The following is a 21,615-nucleotide window of genomic DNA, read 5'->3' on the forward strand; positions in this document are numbered from 1 at the left end:
TTAGCTAACATAATTTTGTGACATAAAAAAGAAGGGAAAAACCATCAACTGTTAGGAGAGAATATCTTCACACATGTGCCTGTCCTCCCTTCATTGCAAAAAAGTACTGATCTCTTTATTACACAGCTTGCCTTTATGTACTTCCAATCCATCTAAATAACTAAGAGATTTAAATATTTTCTTGATGTTGGTAAGGGTTCAGTTCTACAGGCAATTTTTCAGCACCCCCACTTAAATCTAAAGCAGCCTTGTTCTGCACTCTTTTGTGGAGCCTTAGACATGCTGATTTTTCTCATGGGACTCCATCAGCCCTGGAAATGTGGCTAATGCCCAGTATAAGACCTTGAAAAGGGGCAGAATGGCCCAGCACTTCCCATTTGAGATTTTTAAGACTGTTGAGACTTTACTTTGGCAGCAGGATGAGAAACTCCATATACCTCTTCACTTTTGGGAAAACTGTTACTTGTAGATTAGGTGTGGCACTTCAGTTCTTGCACAGTAGCTAAAAGCGTGCTTAAATGTTAGCTTTTTAACTTCAGTGGATATGTGTTAATGCAGAACGTTAGGCAAAAACAGTCGAGCACATAAGTAATTCAGGGTTTGTGGGGGTTTTTTTGCTCCTATTTAAATAAATTCTTGACTGAAGCTGAGAATAGATGAGAGATGAAGAAACTTGTCAGATTCTGAACTGGTTAAAGTGCTTTTTTCACCTCTGCTTCCACTAAACTGATACTTCTATTGGATATTCTTTGTAATGGCGCAGTATAAGGCAATTTCCTTTCTCTTTTTATATTTGCTAAACATTCTTGTTGATTGTGTTTCAGTTATATACTTGCATTGAAAGTAGGGGCGAGAGTTCTTAAGAAGCTAAAAACAGTCCACATAATGATCTCAACAGGAGGGAGATTACCAAATTGAGGAGGAAAAAATATAGCGTGCGTGTGTGTATATATATATACTATAAGTATAGGGAATTAAGATGTCAAATACTTACAATACAAATGTAAGGCCATGTTAATAGTCACTGCATGTACTCTGGAAAACCAAGTATCCTAAATTCACTGCAAAAACCCAACGTGCACCTCAGCAAGGACTAACTCGGCTGTTCTTGTCTAACTTCCTTACAGTTGAATTCAGCCCTTTTCTAACATAGAAAATTTTACTTTAAATCAATTTAGGGAGGAACATAGAGAAATAATATTTAAAATGGGAATTTTCAAAAGAATGTGTAAGAACTTGGGAACCTTAATTCTTCTGGGAACAGATGCATATCATCATCTTCACATGCCTAAATTATATGCCCTTAGGCTATGAATCTAAAATACACCTTTATCTTCCAGCACTCTGGTATACAAATCAAGATGTTTCTATAGCAATTCTAATTTCAGGAAAAGGACAAAATGCTAACTGAATATGATCAGAGTGTTATAGATATCAAGGTGATGCACATTATCTAAGAAGGTGCTAGGATGTAGTATTAGCTATTTTCTCTCCAGCTTTTCAATAAAAAAAATATATGGAGGAAAACACATGCCCATGTAACAAGTCTTCATTGACCTTACCAATGCTTTTGACGCTATTAGACTTCGAGCTCTGTGAAAACTGTTGGCAATATTTCGGAACTCCTGGATGTCCAGAAAAGTTTGTGAAATTATCCGTCATCTGCACAATGGTGTGCTGGATAGAGGCTGTGGCTGGCACTCTGTTGGATCCATTTGTAATAGCAAAAGGAGTCAAGCAAAGGTATATTTTGGCACAGACTGTTCTTTGGACTGTTCTTTGTAGTAATGATTGATGAAGCCACTAGAGACATGATGCCAGGAATATTTATTAAATTTTGAACATCTGGCAAGCTCTTTAACCTGAGCAGATTGAAGGCCTCCACAATGCTGAAGGAGAAGGTTATATGTGAACTTCCTTGCGCAGGTGGTTGTGCTTTCGTTGCACACACTATAGAAGACCTCTAGTTCACGACCAACAAATTTGCTGTGGCAGCTAAAGTCTGCAGATTTATCGTCAGTCGGAAGAAAAGCAAGGTTATGCACTAGTCCATAGCTGGAAAAGCATGTGCGAGATATAGCCTCAGAATCAAGGTATTGGTGTGGGTAATGGATTTAATTTATTTTTAAGAGACTATCATATGTCTAAGAAATCATATGCTGCATGAAAAATACATGTTTTGCATGTGAGATTGCATCATAAATTGACACCTGCATAGTATCCCACAGAATACCAGAGTTAGTGTTTATTTTGCTGTAGTAATTTCCACATTAGTCTGTGGCTGTGAAACATGGACAAGTCATTGCTGGCACATCAAAGAGTTGGAAAAATTCCATCACCAGCACCTTCAAGCTATTATGCATATCAAGTTGTAGGATAAGAATCACAAATAACAAGATTTTGCAAAGAGATTGCACAAACAGTATTGAAGCAATCATTATAAAAGCATTATTTTACTGGACTGGACATGTCCTCTGTATTTAGGACATAAAGCTCCCACAGTATATGTTGCATAGTAAACTTACGACAGGCAGCAGATCAGAAGTCAGAGAAAAGGAGAGGCATTTGTCCAGAAAAAATCGCTCCCTGGTTGCTACACAGATGCCATCATTTGGGAAACTCAGCATCAGCTATTAATATAGAGTACTGCAATGTAAAGGGAGACATGTTGGTCAATGGAGCCGAAAAATAATTCGCAACTGAAAACTTGTGAATAATTTTGCCCTTGTTGAACATCTGTGATTAAATCGCAGTATCGTCATATGTGCTTGTACTAAATTCAATTTTGAAAGAAACCAAATCATAGCTGAGGAACATTTAGGCATTGTTCTCTCCGTGTCCAATGGATGATGAAGTTCTGCTTTAGGAAACCATCCCAGAGAGTAATGTTAGAGACAGCACTAGTTACTGGTGATGCTACTCTCTGTCCAGCCTGTGGGATTACATACACTCTAGGATTCAGGCAGGTGTAGCTCTGCTAATGGAGTGGAAATCAGTTGAGAGCGAATTGGGCTGAAAGAGAAGAAACCCACACGTGGTGCTAAACAAGCTCTACAGCAGCCGAAAAGAGAAGGCACAAGCTCAGCTTCCGTTCTGGAAACGCTGCAAGTGATTAAGCCTGGCTCCAGGAAAATGCATTTTTCTTTCCACACCTCTCTGAGAAGGCATGGGTTCCTAGGGAATGGAGACCTGCAGTCGGCGACTCCTGGGATCCCAGAGCAAAGCATATAGGGGAGTGGGCTGGACGCTTTGTGACGTGGAAGTTCCTTGTGGATCAGGATTACTTCTCGTTTCCCATTTCAGAGATCCCTGCAAGAGGCACGCTTGCTCACAGGCCTCCTCCCCAGCAAACAAAGGGACAAATGTTCAGGGGTGTTGTTCCCTCCTGCTTCCTTAATATGCAAGCTTATAATAAAAAGGAGATTGGAGGGAAGGAAATAATCAGATCAACTGCTGTCATTTACATTTAATTGCTGTGTTTGCCATTTCAGCACTAAGCATTGAAATGTGCTCAAGATGGTCTGAGAAACACAGCATTTGGTTCTGTAGTTGTTCTTTAAACAAGAGTTATTCAAATAACAACCTAAGATGGCAGGTGCTCCAGAGTAGTTACCGTGCTAAACAGGTCAAAGGAAGAGCACAAAGCACATCTCAGATTTTAGGACATGTCTGTAATAAATGTAAACAAGCCAATTAGAATATATTGTTTGCTGAAATGAAACTTCAAAACCAGGGATTGTTGTACACAACCTATAGGAAATGAAGTGAAAGCAGTTCAGTGTGTGTAAAATTGATAGGCAGTTTTTATCTTGCTATCCTTTTTATCTAGAGCATCTGAAATTCAGTAAATATATTCACTTGCCCTACTTTTGAGAGTAATTTTTCATCAGATTTTCAGTAATTGGATATCACGTATTTTATAGTGTTACTCTGTGTTGTTGGAATAGCCAAAAAGGAGTAAAATGATAAATTGAATTACTTTATGTTGGGCAGTTTTTATGGTAAAGTAAGATAGACTGGATGCCTTAGGACTAATCCTCTAGACCACATTTGAAAACTTTTAGGCTAGTAAAAAGCCCAATCATTGGCATGCAGTATTTCATCTCTGAAACAAGATATTGTTTACTGAAAGAAAAAAAAATCCAACAGTGTTTTAGTGTAAAACCTGTCTAGATTTTTAATGAAATATTGGAAGGAGGAAATACTTTTGTCCTGGCAAGACCTCAAGGGTGCTATTCTTAATTTCTCAGTTCATTTTATTCTCTTATCTAAAGCATGTAAAAGGGATTCTGTATTTCAGTTATGAAGATGTGCATATTTTATACCACAAAAGAGAACCTTTTTTCCCCTCCCCCCCCCCCTTTGGTAAATATTCTTTCAGAAGAAACACAATCGATGTAGTCAGAGCTAACAAGCAGATGGATGTATTTGAATGCCATTATCTTATGTACAATGATATTATCTCTTTCATGAAAAATTCAGCAGTTTGGGCTGCTTTAGTCAAGGAGAAGGAGGAAGTAGGAAAGAAAAAATAGTGAGAAAAACATGATCAGACTTGGAATCCCTGAGGGGGTCACATTGCATCATTTAGCAGGAGAATAAGCAATGCAGAAGGAGCAAAGTTGGTGGAGTTGCTGTCTGCTCTCCTTATGGCGTTCTTGGCTCTGAGCTCTCTTCAAGCCCTGCAGCTGTAGGTGGGCAGCTCTTGGGCCTGCTAAAGCATCACACCATGACATTTTTATCATCAGTCTAGGAGAAGAAAATAAATTTGCTAACAGAATATAGTTGGCAGGCTAATACTGCCTTGTCACATTCCAGACATCTCCAGGTCTGGCCTGAGCCAGAGGAAACAAGAATGAGGGCCAAGAAGTTCATGATGGACATGTTATATAAAGAACAGAAATGCATTAAAAAAACGGGGGGAGGTTTCTCTATAGTAGAAATCAGGTATTCCTCGTGATTTCAGAAATGGGAGTACTTGCGCGTATGAAATACTTAGCACCCGGGAGATGGAAGGCTCTATTTCTGTAAAAGTTAACTGTAATACTCTCTGATGTCTGTGAAATATTTTATTTCCTTTTATTGAAAAAAATAACCCACAACTCATACTATTGAGGTATAGGGTCTTACCCTGTTCTCAGGTATCCTGCTGTATCAAGTAAACTCCAGCAGCTGATTGAAACCATCTAACCTGTATGCAAAAGATTAGGTTTTGCGCTTTCTGGGAATGGTGTGTCAGAATGATTCCCACTGCTGGTATTTGGTGCTTGTGGCATTTTCTGCTACACAAAGGCTTATCTCTATGACTTCCTCTGTGGTGGTTAAACTTGAAGAGAGTAGAGAAGCTATGCCACTGAACAGTTTTCAGGGGAAAAATGGCTGGAAAATTTTTTAGAGTTCTTGCCAGGCAAATCTAGAGTTGAACCATGTTAAGAATGGACATTTCATACCACAAGTTACAGCAGGAAAGCCTACGATATAATCACTCAGCTGGGCAGCTGAACTATGTCAAATGTTTGGCCAAACAGAAGAATAAAGACTGCAATGGAGAATTTCATATGGGCAAATTGATGCATGATAGAAAAGTTGCTATTCTCTTCGAAGCTGTGCTCAGCAGCTATGCTCCCATAATCTTACAGTATGAGATGATTTGCATCAGAAGGCAGACTGGTAAATTAAATTTATTTTTACTTGTCTACCCAGTAGAGAGCTTCTTGTGTCTGGGTGAAGAGATGGTGTTCCTGAATCACAGGGTCTGCACTCCAGAAGCATCGTTTTCCAGAGGGTCGCTGTTCTGTAGGGTATCCATCCTATTTGACTCAACAACATCTGGAGGGCAGTGTTGAATTTAGCTTTGTTTACACTAAAGAAAAGAAAATTTCAGATAAATGAATAATTGAAAGAAGACATTATGCAAACAGTGCAACTTCTTTGGGGTTCTGGATGTGTCACAGAATGTCTTAATGATGAATGTTTATGAAAATAATTTTCATAAATGACCAGAAAGATTGACTGCAGCTTTCCATAGCTCAGGTTCTGGGAAGAGACATGTAAACCCAAATCAGACCTTCAAAAGTCCTTGCCCAATATATGATGTTTATACCCAGTTGTGCTGCCTTTTTCACTGTCATTTGTCCAGGATCAGGGCATATAAAAGTAAGGTTTACTTTGGTGTAAGGTCTCGAATGTCATTAAGATGTTCTGCTTAACTAAATGGTTTATCTTTGTTTGAATTTCATTTAAAACAGTACGTCAGGCTTAAGTATAATGGTTTTCTTAGACAACTCTAAAATTATTATGTCTAACTGGGGTTATTTTTTTTTCCCCCAAAATGATGAGTTATTTAATTCGTGTGTCACATTCCTTTAGAAAAATAAAACTGTTAGTTAGGAAAATAGTCAGGTCATTTCTACAAAAATAACCACCATTTTTTATTTTTGACGAAATGAAGTTTGTTGAAAGTGCTGGCATTTGGTGGCCTAAAAGAAAAAGTAGGACTGAAAAAATATTTAATCTAAGTTGTAAGGGAGCTTGGAATCACACCACAAGCATCATAATTAACTTTAATAATTATAAATGTAAATGCAGACAAGCCACAAGGTTTTAATGGTGTGCCACATGCTTCTGCTAATTATTTTAGAGTTTGGACACATTCAGTGCCAGCTAATTATAAACCCTGCTATGGAAATCATCTGTTTATATTAGACTTATTGATCTCTAGTGTTTAAGCAATATGAAAAGGGAAATCTACAATGCTGTACCATCTGCTTTGTATTCCTAATTGCTTTTAAAGAATCAAATATATAAATAGTCAGCTTTTTATATGTTGGGCTTCAAACTCATTCAAGAAACATGTTTTGCAAATCTAAGTGAACAAGAAAAAGATGGAGCATTAATAATTTCTCTCTTCCCCTTCAACTTTTTCCATCCTTGGGTCTCTGCAGTTCACTGACCTCAACATGGGAGAACAAAACATGTGTGTCCCAGAAGTCCCACATATTGGTCAAGCCAGCTGAGAAGTTATGCGGTTTATCATTTACATCTTTTAATTGCACATTTTCTTTTACTCCTTGCCATCAAACACACCTTATGGCCATGAACATTTCTTGTTATTCCACTTAATGGATACACAAGAAGAGGGGAAGGGAAATTGATGTTCAAACTAACGATCACCTCCTCTGGGAAGTATTTGGCTTTATGGCAGATTAAGCCTATTGGGCTGCATGATGGGCATTTGGTTGGGGGGGAGGATTCAGACTTTGATCCCCCTCCCTTTTTTTTTTTTTTAGAAGTATCACTATTATGTATTTCTGCTATTTCACAGTAATTTCTTCATAAAATTGCTGATTTTCATGCTGTAGAAAATAACTGTTTTCAGTGCTTCAGCTGCTTGCAGTGTCACTTTTACTGGGATAGTCTCTTTTGTTAGATATTTACTATTCTTTGATCCTTTAAAATTGCATTAATAAAAAGATGGTGCATTTGGAGTGCTGCTCAATGCTTGCAGCACTCCTAGGAGGTGAGTGTTCCCTAGACCCATTTCACAGATGGAGGAGGCAGGAGCAGAGCCTGTGTGAAAACTGTAGGTATTCCCAACTCTCCGGCCCTTTCTGATGTCTTGCCCTCTAGAATATTGTTCTGCTTTTGCAAGGTTTGTGTACAGAGCACTGGAGAAATTACCTTTTTCTAAAGTTAGAAATTCTAACTTAGCCTAATTTTTTTGTTACCCCAAAAGAAGGTGTCTCATTGGGGTTCGGCACTTGGTATACATAATGACGTTGCTTCTGGAAGAATCCTGCAGTGGACGTAAGAGGGAGAGTAAAGATGCAGAATGTGTCTGGTGTGAATTGTCACAATTCTGTAACTTTTAAAGTCTGCGATGTTACAACAATTTGCATAGGACAGGAGTGTGCCCTAAGAATTGCCGTCTTTTTGACAAATTGAGAAACTGGGCCAGATCCCTAGCTAGTGTCAGTTGTAGTAGCTCTACTGAAATCCATGGAGCTGTGCCAGGCTGCACCAGCTGGGAGTCTGGCAATAGCCGTTTAAAATTAAAGAAGTTAATGCACTTGACTGCTGCAGTTAAGAGGTCCTGAACTTCTGCTGCTTTGCCTATTGAGAAGTTGCTTACGCCTGCTTAGACAACTCACTGCCCTCACATCCCAGTTACACAGCCTTGCTTTGCACGAGGTGCAAATGTTTATGGTGGGGCATGGTGGAAGAGAGTTGGTCCTTAAAAACACACTAAGAGCTGGGTTTATGGGTGTGGATCACTCTTTTTCTTTTTTGAAATGATATTGTTTGTTCCCTGTGTTTGTTAAATTGCTCTGCTTAGCCTGGCACTTTGGAAGAGAAGTCTGCCACATAGAGCTTTATGCTTATCCTTTTCTAGTGCACATGCGCACCCTTATTTTAATCTCTCTGCGTGTGCATTAGTAGTGTAGGCTTCTATCATTATCTGAGTTTATTATAATTAGGGCTCCTGATTTTCTGCAATTCAGCAGGGAAAGAAGTGCAGCTCAGTTTTCTATTGCTTTAAAATTCAGGCTTCTTCCCAAAAGTGAGGTACCAAGCACAAAAAAAACACTGGAATAGGCTTTTGAATGACCTTTCTAGTTAACTCTCACATTTACGGTGAACAATGTAATTTGGAAGCTTTTAGAGAGCTAGCCAAAGTCCTGATCTGTTTTTCAGATAATTATCAACTTTCCTTTTAATCCATCAGCATAAGCAGTAACACTGAGAAGAACCACTGACCATGTAGCATCATCTATTCTCCTGGTGTTGGGGAGCAAGTAACGCGAGCGTGGAAGGTTGGGTTCCTCTTGGTGACACTTGGTACATGGCATGCTGTGACAACATGGGATTTGGTTTGGCAGCTTGCAGTGGGCCAGAGCCTATGATGCTATGCAGAGAGAAAAATACATCAGTTGTCTAGAAGACTTTTATCTTGGGCTGCTACTCCTAGTGCATCTAGCATCACTGCATCTGCCCTAACGAAAAGCCAGGCCTCCAGAGAAAGCCACAGCAGGGTGGAATAAGCACAAGCATCTTCCTTTCTGAGGATGGATGTAGGAAGGATTAGGTTTTTTCTACTCACAGACAACAAATATAATCAATATGACCTACTCTTGTTGAAGTGCTCTCTTGGAAATCATCACGTGAGTCCGTGAAGATCTGTCTACACGTACTGAAGTTATCATGGATGAAGCTTATTTTGTGAGCACAGCTCTGGTGCGGTCTAGATTACTTAAGGCTTTTCAAGATCATGGAAAGCATCTAACATTTCATCAAAAAGGGTCTGTGAGCAGAAAATAAACAGCAAATTAATTACATGGTATTATTGGACAAGGAAAAAACCAATTATATCCATTCAACAGACTTCAGCTATAGCTCTATTTAACTGTGATGTTAAATAATTTAGTCTTAACTTGCTAGAGGTGGTGATTATTACTATTGCAGAGACAAAATTTGATGGAAAAGTTCTCTGTCTGCCTTGGAGGTGGAAGCGGTTGGCTTTTGATGCTGCTCTTGTGTGGACAAAAGGAATTCGCTTTGCAGATTTAGATGGCAACTGAACACTTTGACATTTTATAACTTGTAACTAATGCATCACTAAGATTGAGGCTGTCTGCCCCCATTTGTTTTCTGCCACTTTGGAATTGCATCCTACCACATAAAGATTACTTGAGTCATCATCCACTCAGCCAAAACATAGGTGTCCAACGTATAACCTGGAATGTAAGATTTACTGCCTAAAAGCTCTGCCAGAATCGTGGTGATACTGCAGCCATGGTGTAACTACAAGGCTTTGTAACCTCCTAGGGTGAGAACACGGTAGTTTGGTACGGTGATGTATCAGTCTTGTTGCACCTGAATGTCATATTCTCTTCAGAGCGAGTAGATAGGCTTTTGTGTAGAGACTGTCATAAAAGCAGTAAACCCTCTTATTTTTGGCAAGCAGAAGCTGTTTAAGAACCAAACTAAACTGCTATAAAACAATAATTTTGAGGAGTAAAGCAGTGCTAACCTGCATGGCAAGTTTCAGCTGATACACTGTGAAATAGCAAAGATATTAAACTCCCCTAAGATAAGGGTTATAATAGGAACTCCAGTGACCCGCCAGTACAGTGGGGTTTCCGTGGTACTATAATTAGGGTTATTACGATGAAGTCAGGCATATAAATGTTAACATTCTGCTCATTAAAATAGTTCTTTTCTGAGAATTAAGGATTCTGCATTTTACATTCATAAAGTGAATAATATAAACTTAACTTGTGGTTTCTTTGATTATGTGTTGGAAAGAGTTAAAATTCTCTATGTAGATCACTGTAGTTTTATTATGTAAGATGACCTTAGGAACTGTCATCCCCCTTGAATTTATACAAAGAATTCAAAGTAAAGGTTTTCTAGGTTACACTTCTTTTTTCAACCCTTTGTCCTGTCAGCTCAGTCCTAGATATCTTCATCTGCCGACATGCCCAGATGTGCAATGAATGTTGATTTGAGCTGGCCCCTCAACCCCTCCCTGCTGGTGTCATTAAAACCAGGGAGGTAGCTGCTCCCCTGGCATCTTTGGCAAGGCTTGGCTTTACACTGTGGACTAAATTATTGATGAAGAGCACTTCTGTCGCAGTGTGTTTTACCCACCTTTAAATGAAACAGTGCGGATAGAGCTGTCATTGCCTCCTCACTCCCTGCAACTTCTACATGACATTTATGATGTGGTTCAGATTGCACTGAAGCAATTAATTTCCAGTAGAGCCTGCACTCAGAATGAAGTTCCCTGACAATTACCAAGGGCTGGTTTTTCAGTGAGCATACCACACAGTCATTGATACAGTATACAAAAGAAAACATCACAATATACCATAAAGGTTTGTTGGTCTTTTTTTTTTTTTTTTTTTCTGAATCTGATGCTTAGTGTCTGAACATCCTTTTCACACCAATACCTTTTCTTAACAATGTGGATGAAACCTGGTGTTCAGACCCGTGCTTTGGGCCTGATCCTGCTGTGCGCTGAATGCCATCAGATCCTGCTACAATCAGTGGGACCCAAGTTTTGCCATCTGTTAAGAAAAGCCTTACCAAAAATGCCTGTCATTTTTGGTAAGAGACAGCCAATATCTTTGCATCAGACATCTGTCTGCACCTGGAAGCGAAACCTGTTTTATAATTCTGTATTCAGCCATTGAAATGGTGCTGGTGCTATAGGAGCTGCTATTTTATATCTCTTCTAGGTGCCATCTGAACATGAGGATAGACCTTTCTGTAAAGAAGGTGTGCTCCTTGCTTAGGATTTGTGTAAGATAAAGAACGGAATAGGTTTTGTTTATATATGTTTCTCTCATACATCGATGGTCTCCCTAACACCTTGACAGCAAGCTCGCCACGTGAGCCATCTGCCAATCTGCGGTGAGGAAGATTTTTGTCCGGGCTTGGGATTTATAACTTGGTTTATTGGAGAAGGGGACACCGATCTGAACACAAGATTATACCTGCTGCTCCTCTTGAAGTGGAGCCACCAGCTTCCACCTGAGTAGCTACCAGAGATGGACAGAAGTAGCCGTGGTTTCCTATTTTAGTTGAAGCACAGTACAGCTCTGTCTTCCCTGATGACAGCGCTGTCAAACTAACATGGGGTGAGAATTCAAACTGGCACCTATGCATCAGGGTGATGGGCACTTCAGGAATGCATAGACAAAAATACAGACAGTATATTGATGGATAAACTAATGTGTGGACTTGTACTTACATGCTGAGGCTCAGAGGTGAATATTCTGACAACTGAAACATTTTGACACAAGTACTTATTAAGAAAATGTGTGAACTGGTTTGGATGAAATCGAATGTATCTTTACCCAGACCATGAAATAATCTGCTGGAGATTTGGAAAGACTAATGTAACTTGCCTTTCCCACAGTTCTGGCATTCCAACGGTGCTTCATGGGTTGGCAGTATCAGAAGGTGACCCTCTGAAATGTCACCTGATGTAGTCTTATATGTTTTGGCTCAGGAGAAGCTCTGGTATGAGTCCTAGGCTCAGCAGAAATGTATGGATTTAGGAATCTCTCTTGAAGCATTCCCTTTAAAAAATTGCAGGTGCACTGCAGTAGTCTGATTTTATTTTTTTTTCCCCGAATAAATGAGATTTAAATTTCATTTGAGGAAGAGGCCCTGGAAATAAATCAAGCAGAGGGATTTTTTTCCCATGGCATATTTAGCTAGAATGAAACAGGGAGTTCTCAAAAACACCCATTGCCCCTGCCCCCCAAACTTTATTTAGATTAGGGTTCAGGGTGGCAAAGTGTCTGAAATATTTTGAAGGAAGGGGTAGCCTCCTTCTCCTGACAAGGAAGCTCTTCCCCAGTTGATTCATCTCTGTTTTGTAGTAAGCTAAAGTGTGTGTGTGTGTGTGTGTGTGTGTGTGTGTGTGTAAATTGCCTGAGGCACTCCAAGTTGTTGGTGTGGCTACATTACTGCAAGCTGCCTTAAAATGTCTCATTAGAATCTGTCAGAGGTCAGAGGAACTAATGTTAGAATTGTTGGAGCCTGAATATGATGCTATGAAAAGTGAGTAAGGAATCTGGTGTGTTCTTCATATTTTAGTGAAGTCTCACTTTTAATGATTTTACCATCATTCTGCAGTTAAGGTTAAAATGAAAGGCTTATGGGATTCATTGCAGGATTATGTTGGAGAATGAGGGATGTTTATACAAGGAACTTGTAGGATAGCAAGCAGCCTTTAATGAGCATTTCAAAACTGTAGAATCAGGTCTCTTTGAGACACGAGGAAGGTCTTCTAACTAAACCATTCACCTTGAAGAATCTTGCTGCTTTTGTCCACTTTTGTCCAGCGTTTTGTTTGGTTAGGGCTGGAGCCCTTAAGCATGAAGTGTCCTTTCTGCCCTGGATCTGATAGCACAAATGCCCAAATCTTCATTATGATGTTTCAAGTTTGCTATTTTAGCATCAAGATCTGCATCTCTGCCAGGACAGTGTATTTCACTCTAGACACCTGGAATAAGCTGTACTGGCACACTGTATTAGCTGCGTCTACCTTACAAATCATTTGCTGATTTATCGAGTATTTTGTTGGTAAGTGTGTTGGTTTGCCTATTGTGGCTTTAGCAGTAGATACTAAGATAAGATAGTAGATGGAAAATTCAGTTTGGTGTCACTTTCATTTCTGTCTTCTCAGTGGGTAGGTACTAGTAATGTACTAAATTTAAAATTGGTTTGGAATTTGGTTAACTATTAAAAAACTGTGAATTCCTCAGTTGTTTCATAAGGCTGATGGGTTATTGGGCAGTCTTCCTCTGGGCATCAGGATGTCGATGAACAGCAGGTGAGGTCCATACAGCTGAATGGCACCGCTCTCCAATGCTCACGTGCCTGCCCGTTTCCTTCGGTAGCTGCCAGCCCTGACTCCAAACAACCTTAGATCCCTCCACAACCCTTTCTTGAATTGTTTTAAGCAAAAGGAAGGAATCAATGATCTTGTCTCTGCTCCCAGTTTTTGAGCAAATTAATTTTTCTCCTGTTTCTTTTGTTTGGAGGAGGAATAAGGTGACAGACCTGTTCCCTGCTGAGTCCCTCTTTGGAGGAATGTCTTTCAGGCTGTGTACTGCCAGGCCGTTTCACTTTTTTCCTGCGGTAGATTGAGAAAGCCCCAGTCTTGATACTTGTTCTTTGAAACACCCTGGGGATGAAATGTCTCAGAGAAGACTTGATTAGTTTACTCCCTTTCCTTCCCTGCCCCATTTTTTAAATTTTTAAATAAACCAAGAATTTATCATCATGCCTACTTCTGCAGACTAGTGTTGTAATGTAAGCCTGATATATATTTTTTATGTAAAAACACAACCTATCAGTCAGCATTTTAAAACTCTAGTGTCTGTATTTAGCAATCTAAATAAAATTGCTTTATTTTCAGAGGTTCAGAAACCTATGAGGGATAAGATATAGAAGGAAGGGATCACCAAGTGATTGAAGAAATAGCATTAGCAGCATGTGGCATAGGTGGAAGTTGAACTTTCCACAAGTGTGCAGTGCCAGAGCAACTGAAGCACGGATGACATTGGGAGGCAAGTACAGGCTGGTGCCCAAGAGAAAAGGATATGGAGAGTTTGGTGGGTCATGTGTGGACAGACACTAGCCGTCGGGGACAGAAGGTTTGTGGTGGTGGTGAGCAGGAGAGAGGGTAGAGCTTTGTGGAGGAGGGTTTGGTGTAGGAGGAAAGTGTTAGGAAGATGGTATAGATTTGGAAAAATCCCACATTTTACCATATTTGAAGTGAACCTTTTGTCCAGAGGCACAAACGTGAGGAGCTACTTTCCACTTCAGTGCTGAAATTCAGAGAGGGTAGCGAGGAGAAGGCTGGGCACTGCTGCAAAGGGAATGCACTGTCCTGAATGAGATGTTGATCTTCTCTGCTGGAGCTGGAGAAAACTAATGATGAAAGAGAGATTAGTTTATGTTAAAAAATTATCAAAAGAGCCAACTTTAAAATATCTACAAAAAATGCATGCGTGTGACATAGGGCATGTGATTCCTTACTGCTCTTAGGCAACGCAAGATGAGAGTCTGAGCTCCAGATTTTTTTAATAGGACAGGTTAAAATTTCTTTTTGAGTGAAAGTTAACATATTTAAATATACGTGAAGAGATTCCCTTGTCTCCTGGAGAGTTAGGACATGACTCTCTGCTCTGTTGTAGCACTTTTCTGCTAGTGCTGCAAATATGCTTTGTACAAGTGTTAAAAAATGCTGTTACAAAGCAGAGAATTAGACCTCAGTATGTAAAATAGGGAGATGATGCAGAGTAATTTGAGTAGGAAATCCTGGGACATTAGCAATGCTCCAAGAGCAAATTTTAATATGGATTTAACTGCAGAGCTGCTACTGAGGCCTCCATAATGTTGTTTTAAGGTTAATTTGGAAACCTCGTTCGGCGTTTTGGCTGCCTAACAGCCACTGTCATTAGTGAGAGTCGCATGGTTGAGTTCCAGTGCTCTGCTCTGAAAATCTCCCTCTCTACAGTTGTTTATGTACATAGAAATAAATGAGCAAATAGACCATTCTTTGAAAAGACGATTTTGTGTATAATAACGTGTTAATGTTTTAATCCAGTCATCTGTACTCCCACAAGGCAGGCAAAGGAGCTTCAGATCTGAGTTCTGAACCTTTTCTTAATGACAGATTTCTTTGGTCAGAAGCAAGTCAAGCTCTCCCTTTGTCATCCTGGCTTATTTTTCAGTCTTGCTGTCTTTCCACAAGACAGCAGTGAGAGATTGCTATGAAACTAATTAATGTCTGACAGACAGATCGAACCAAATATCCAAAGGATTCAGAGTATAGTTCATTCCACTTTACAAAACAGAATACCACAAGGCAAGAAACATATAGATGACATTATTATACTAACAAATAGCTGAGGGAATTTTCTTGCTCATTTTATCCAAATTAGACAATTTAAGACAATTATGGTTAAACTCCCCTCCCAGACTGCAGCTCAGTTACCTTGATGTGTTGGTAGTTGTAAAGAGATACATATGAAATATTACCTAAGAGGGAAGCTGTGTGCTTTAGTGGACCTCTATTGTCTCTCAGAGTGCAACCACAAGGGAGAAGTAAGGGTCATGTGTCATATATGCATAGCCAAAGTGTAGAAGATTTATGACTTAGTGAATATGTAGATATGCTAGTGTTCTTGACCAAGCTGTGGAAGCTGTCCTTGAGTGTGTCTGAGGTTTTACAGTTTAAAAAAAAAAAAAAAAACAAACTTCAAAGCGAGAAAGAGACAAACAATTATACACACACAGTCTTGGAACACTTGGGCAGTGTTCTCTGCAATCGCAAAAATAATGACTGCTCATCCTAGTCTCTTGAGGGGGAATTTCCATATTTTTGCTTTCGAGGCACTTTCAAAGCCATTTACTGCCATAATTCATACACCGCTGGATTAAGAACCATATGCCTCTTAAAATCAGCAAGAGGCTATGTAGCGGATTTGCTGATTTAAGGAAAAGGAAAAAATAAAAATAAAACAGGCAGATTGAGACCTACTTTTACTTCAAAGGATATAATAATACCAGTTTGTAAGTCCACTCATTAAGAAACAGTTCCTAATTAATTGGATAGGGTGACAACAAAAAATATCAAACTCCAGTATGTTGACCACTGCATTTGATTTCTCTTCTTATTGTAGCATTGTTTGGTCACCGGTTATCTGTAAATATTGACTGTACATTCAACACGAGTTGTATCCAGAGGCTTAAGCAGTGCTTGTGGATCAAGAGAGGAACATTTCAGCTGCAAAACAGGTATCGTTCTGTCAGAAATAAGGGATGGTCCTGTGACATTAACTATGAGTGATCACAGTTTGCTACATGAGATTACAGTGTGATGCTAATTCACTTTACTTTTCAGCAGAACATGTACCGATTTCACTGTTTAGCAGTAAAACACCTTTCATTGGTGTTATTACTACCAGCATGTCTTTTGGATTATGTAGTCCGTTGGCTGGAAATTCATGTCTCTTTGGATCTGTGCTGGCTTCTCTACAGTGCAGCTCATGAACATCCTCAGAATCCAGTGTGTCTCACACATCTGTATACCAATACATACTCACTGTCTCTGTGATAGCGGAGAAAGCTTTGCAAATAACAGGCTCTTCGTCTACGAGCGGCATGCGAATGATTGCAAAAGTGACTGCCTGAGTCTGCAGACAGCCTGGAAAAATAGCTTCAAAAGGGTTATGTAAAGGTCACTGAAGAAACTTCAAAAAGCAGCCATAATCTTCTCATAGTTAACGGTTGCAGCAGATGTGTAGCCCATATAGTCATAATTCCTGTACACGGCAAGGAAATGGGTAGAGGGGTATTGGCATAATTGGCAGCTGCCAAAACCAGTAAAACATTCACACTTTTCAACCAAAATTGAAATTATTCCTAATCTTTTCTGCAAAGGGACATGGAAATAAAATGTATTCCCTCTTCATCATCTTGATTGCTTTTCCTATTTAAAATCAACTGGCCCAATGATAACATTATTCCCAGCAGATAACATGACATTAAAATAAAATCAGCATTGATGCAGAGAGCAGGGATGCAGATACAGTATTTGTATCTTCTTGGCTAAACTGTAGTTATTAACTTTTCCTAAATTTGTTACTGATTTTTCTGTAACAATTTGTTGTTGGACAAAGTTTAGAGGAGAACAAAAGGGACAATCAGAACCCCAGAAAATGTGACCCACAAAGATTAAAAGCAATGGGTTACTGAGCCTCAGGCACTGATGTCTGGAAGGGAATATGATTGTTCTTTTCATATATGTAAAAGTCTGCTCTCCCTGTCTGTGGTGGACAAAGCAATGGGACTGAACTGAGACTAGCAAGATTCAGGCTGGATTTTAAAAAAGCCTTCCTGGTCAGGGAGGTTATCGCACCACTGGAGTAGGTTGCTGGCATCCCTTTTACTGTGTCCTGCTTGGAACCGGGTAGATAAACATCTGGTAGAAAGGATGTAATTTGCTTTCAAAGGGAAAATGACCTTTATGTCTCAGGGTCCCTTCCCACCATATGATTCTGTGTATCTCCATGCAGTTCCTGAAACTGCTGTTGTTACAGTGTATTATTTTATTCCTGCTAAGAGGTTATATGAATGAAGAAGAATTTCCTACTTCCCCCCCCCCTTTTCCGGGAAAGATGCTGTCAATAGGTAGAGAACCTCATTACAAAATACTTGGTTTGAGGAAAGGCTATTTGTTTCCTGGGAATTTTGTAGGGGCCAGCAAGTTCAAAAGCATCTAGAAAGCATCCCTCCCAGGGATCTGGGAGGCAGGACTTGATGCTGTTAATATATATCATGACCCAACACAGATTGTATCTGTCACATGGTGTTATAAGTGTTTACAGAGCAAACTCCATTTCCCTAGAACAAACTGCTCTTCTTCCTCTCTTCTTCCTTTTTTTTTTCTTCCCTGGACCAACAGGAGATCATGGCCTAATTGTGTCCTCAAACACTCTGTTTTCTTGTTTCAGCCTTTCAGAATTGAAGAGGGTCAAAGTGTGTTGCATTTCAGTGTGTTTGAGACTTCCTCTACAAATATGTTTGCTGAGAGAATTTTGTTTAGAAAATTAAACCTTTTGGGTTTTTTAATGAAGAAGAGTAGCTACTATTTGTGCTCTGAAGGGGTTTGTAAACCGCTACAGCTGCTCTAAGGGAGAGCTGCTTCTCTGTTAATCTGGGTGAATCCTGAATGGGACTGAAATGGGACTGGGGCCCAATGTTAGTCTTTTTTCACCATTCATTTCTTCTTTTGAGGTCTTAAATGCTTTCAGACAGAAACCTGATCTAAACCTCCAGTTGCCTCCCTTCCCTGCAAGAGATGCATAGGAAGTCTGAGGATATTGATTAAGCCCCCCCAAATACATGCCTTGGAATTCACTTTTTACTCCTGTTTGAAAGAGCAAACAATCACATGCCTGCAATAATGTAAATTTTACTTTCATTATGACCGTAGTCCCACAAGCTAATTACATTTCAGACACAAAGCCTGTCAACTTTCCTGCTCCGTGGCGATAAAGGAACCTGCTGGGTAAAATAGCCACCACTCATGTGTTATTTCAGGAAATATCTAGCTGACTGTGGGAGAAAGTTCTTGGTTTTGTATTGAAGTAAAGAAACAAAACAGGAAAACTCTAGCAGATTTATAGTAAGTGTAAATGGCTATAATGATCAATACAATTGGACAACACAGTTTAAAACTAATCACAGTCTTTGTTTAAGGAATCTGTCTGGTTTTGCCTTGCATGTTCTTTTTCATATTTATTGAGAATACTGCCTGAAATTGAGACTGTTTCCACTGGGATTTAAGGTAGCATGTTTTCCTTTGCAGCCAGGGTGGGCTGAAGCTATTCCAGAGGAGTGCTGCAAAACCGGCTTAATTTCCTCCCAACTATTTGTTACTACTGATGTCCTAGAGGTTATCACCCTAACCAGCTGTCTGAGGAGAAGAAACATTCAATCAGTCCTTGTGCACTCTAGCGTTAGTGCAGCCAACTTAGTTTTGAGATCTGTTTTAACTAAGCCATCTGATTTTTTTTTGTTTTTTCTCCTCTTTTTTCGGTTAAGCAAATGAGAGCGCTCACAGATTTGGATTTGCCAGCTGAAATGTGAAGGTGGCAACTTGCAGCAGAGGGGTGGTGAACAGCCAAACAAACCAGAGGTGAAGGCAAGCATCTTTCACCGCATGGCCCTTTCCATATTACGCTTCTGGGTGGAACATAAAGGCACTTCCAGAGGTAGGTTTAGAGGCCCAGCTGACAGGTGCTAACTTGTTTAGCTGCTGTGCCTTGATTGCATTTGATTGTATGCCCATAACCTGAGCAGATTCCAGAAAGGAGTCATATTCTACTTATGGCAAGTTTCTTATGCAATACATCATGGTTTTGGCGTGTAGCTCGGCCTTGTTGCAGTACTCAGGGGAAGGAGTAAACCCAAATGAGTGTGAAAGAGGTTTCAAGGGGAACTGGTGCTTTCTAGCCTGACCTGGGCCATGTGACAGGACATATTGTTGTTTTGGTGGCTTTTAGTGTTAAGCTGTGATTTATAGGAGGTGCCCACCCCCCAAGGCATAGCATTATGGCTTCTGTCTCTACATCTGGACGTGGGGCTGAGCAGCTACAGAGACGTCTTGGTGTGTTGTCTGAAAAGGGTGGAATAGCAGTACTGTGCGGAAAGGCTTCGAGATGAGAGTGAATGGGAGGGGAAGGGTGATGAATTCTTATTTAACTGCCCCCAGTAAATGAACACCGGATACTTAGGAGGATGCCCTTTCTGAACAGCTGTCATATCGCTAGTTACTAAACATCGCATCATTCTCATGCAGTATAGCAGCATTAAGCATGAGATAAAATCAGGCAGGTTGAAGTCGGCTCCGATTGTTTAACATTAAACCTTTGTTGATAGTTTCAAATCTTTGCCAGATTTCATCATGCTGCTGATAACCTGATGTGCAATAACTTCAGCTTCATAAAGGCTCTGTTGGTAGAATGAGAGTCCAAACGCACAAGGGCACAGCTCTTCAGTAACCTGGGTATCTCAATAAAATCAATAGGAACTGGTGTTTCAGTACCTATATGAATCTGGTTGATAATATGTAGCAATGTATAGTATGTGTCCAGATGTTTAATAGACTCAGTTGGGGAGAATGGTACTCAGGCAGTTGTCTGGAATTACTGCTGTATGAATTACTACTTCATGCTTTTGGTCTGTCACTAATGAAACTGTGATGCACATCCCCGTTCAGAGTCCTCAAAGCCTGTACACAACCTGTATCCCCCATAAGACCTCAGAGCTGCATGAAAATGATACATTGACTTTCTGCAGGGCTTTTTTCCTGGGAAATGGTCACCCTGAAAGGTCTCCATTGCAATGATATGAACATATTCACACCCATTTGTCAATCTCCTAACATTTATGCTTTGAAATATCCACTGGAAAGTAATAGTGCATGATTTCTAGGACACGGTGATTCAGACCCTCTGCTTTCCTGATTAACACGTCACTACGTTCTTCAGTGAAACAACATGCACTTATGCTAGTGAGAATTTGTCCCAAAGGACTAAGGAAGTAGGAGTGTAAAATAAAGTTTTATTCTAATGTTATTAAATAGCTCTGTCCTTGGAAAAGAGCACAAATACTCCCTTTATATATGAAATGAGTCTGAAAGTTTAGGTAAATGTATAAGTATCCTGTTCAGTAGTGCTCAGTGAAACACTTTTTTCATGAAATAGTTGTTCTTCTGAACATGCTTACTTTGTATTTTGAGAGGAAATGGTGGAAGTGGTGAGGACATGGTGACTTAAAAAAGCCCTGGTAGTGCAAAGTCATTTTTCCATACATTTTCATGAGTATTTTTTATTATGCATTGCACACATCCTAAATACATAATTACATGCTGTCTTGGCCGATTGAGTAAATAAGACTTTAAAAAAAAAAAAGAATGAATATTTAACAAATGGAGTGCAATGGCTTCAATGTCGGGAACATAGTATGGGTTTTACAAACCTGCCTAATTATGCACTTAACCAAGACATGAGGACAGTTCCTCTAGAGCCATTCTGGCCTGTCAAGTAAATAATATGCATTTTACAAAACCAACTAATTATGGATTTACCCACGGGACTGTAAAAGATCTGAAGATGCAGGTAAGTAATATGCACTTTATAGCTAACCATGCATGGGGAATTTAATTTAATTAAAAATGTGGTAGGTAAAAAAAGAAAGAGTAAATAATGCCTATAATCTCTCAAAAGCCAGGAAATTCAAGTTAAGTTATCTCCTGTGCCATCTTGAAAAAGTCAATATACCAGTGAGAAATATATGAGAGTGGGATTCACGTGGGTGGAAGTGTTTTCATTGAAGGAGATCTCATTGCTTTCCTGGAGCTCTCTGTGATTTGAAGTGTCTCTTCTGGCCATCAAGACTGCAAACTTGGGACTCCTCTTTAAGATTACATTGCAGGTTCAGGGGTACAGCATGCCCAACATCTGCGTTTGGTCACACTTGTGCATTTTTCCCAGAGATTGTTATACTAGATAGGCTACATGC

General features: G+C 39.7%; 1 long non-coding RNA gene across 1 annotated transcript in view; it reads left to right on the forward strand.

The window, feature by feature from the left end:
* The window catches only part of LOC129204960 (uncharacterized), a 244,415-nt gene that overhangs the window by 30,506 nt on the left and 192,294 nt on the right, over positions 1-21,615 (forward strand). Inside the window, exons 2-3 of the long non-coding RNA XR_008576549.1 lie at positions 16,209-16,328; positions 19,135-19,304. This is a non-coding gene — a long non-coding RNA (uncharacterized LOC129204960). The remainder of the gene's footprint in view (positions 1-16,208; positions 16,329-19,134; positions 19,305-21,615) is intronic.

Source organism: Grus americana, chromosome 3 (genome assembly GCF_028858705.1).
Source record: "Grus americana isolate bGruAme1 chromosome 3, bGruAme1.mat, whole genome shotgun sequence".
Classification (NCBI taxonomy): Eukaryota; Metazoa; Chordata; class Aves; order Gruiformes; family Gruidae; genus Grus; species Grus americana.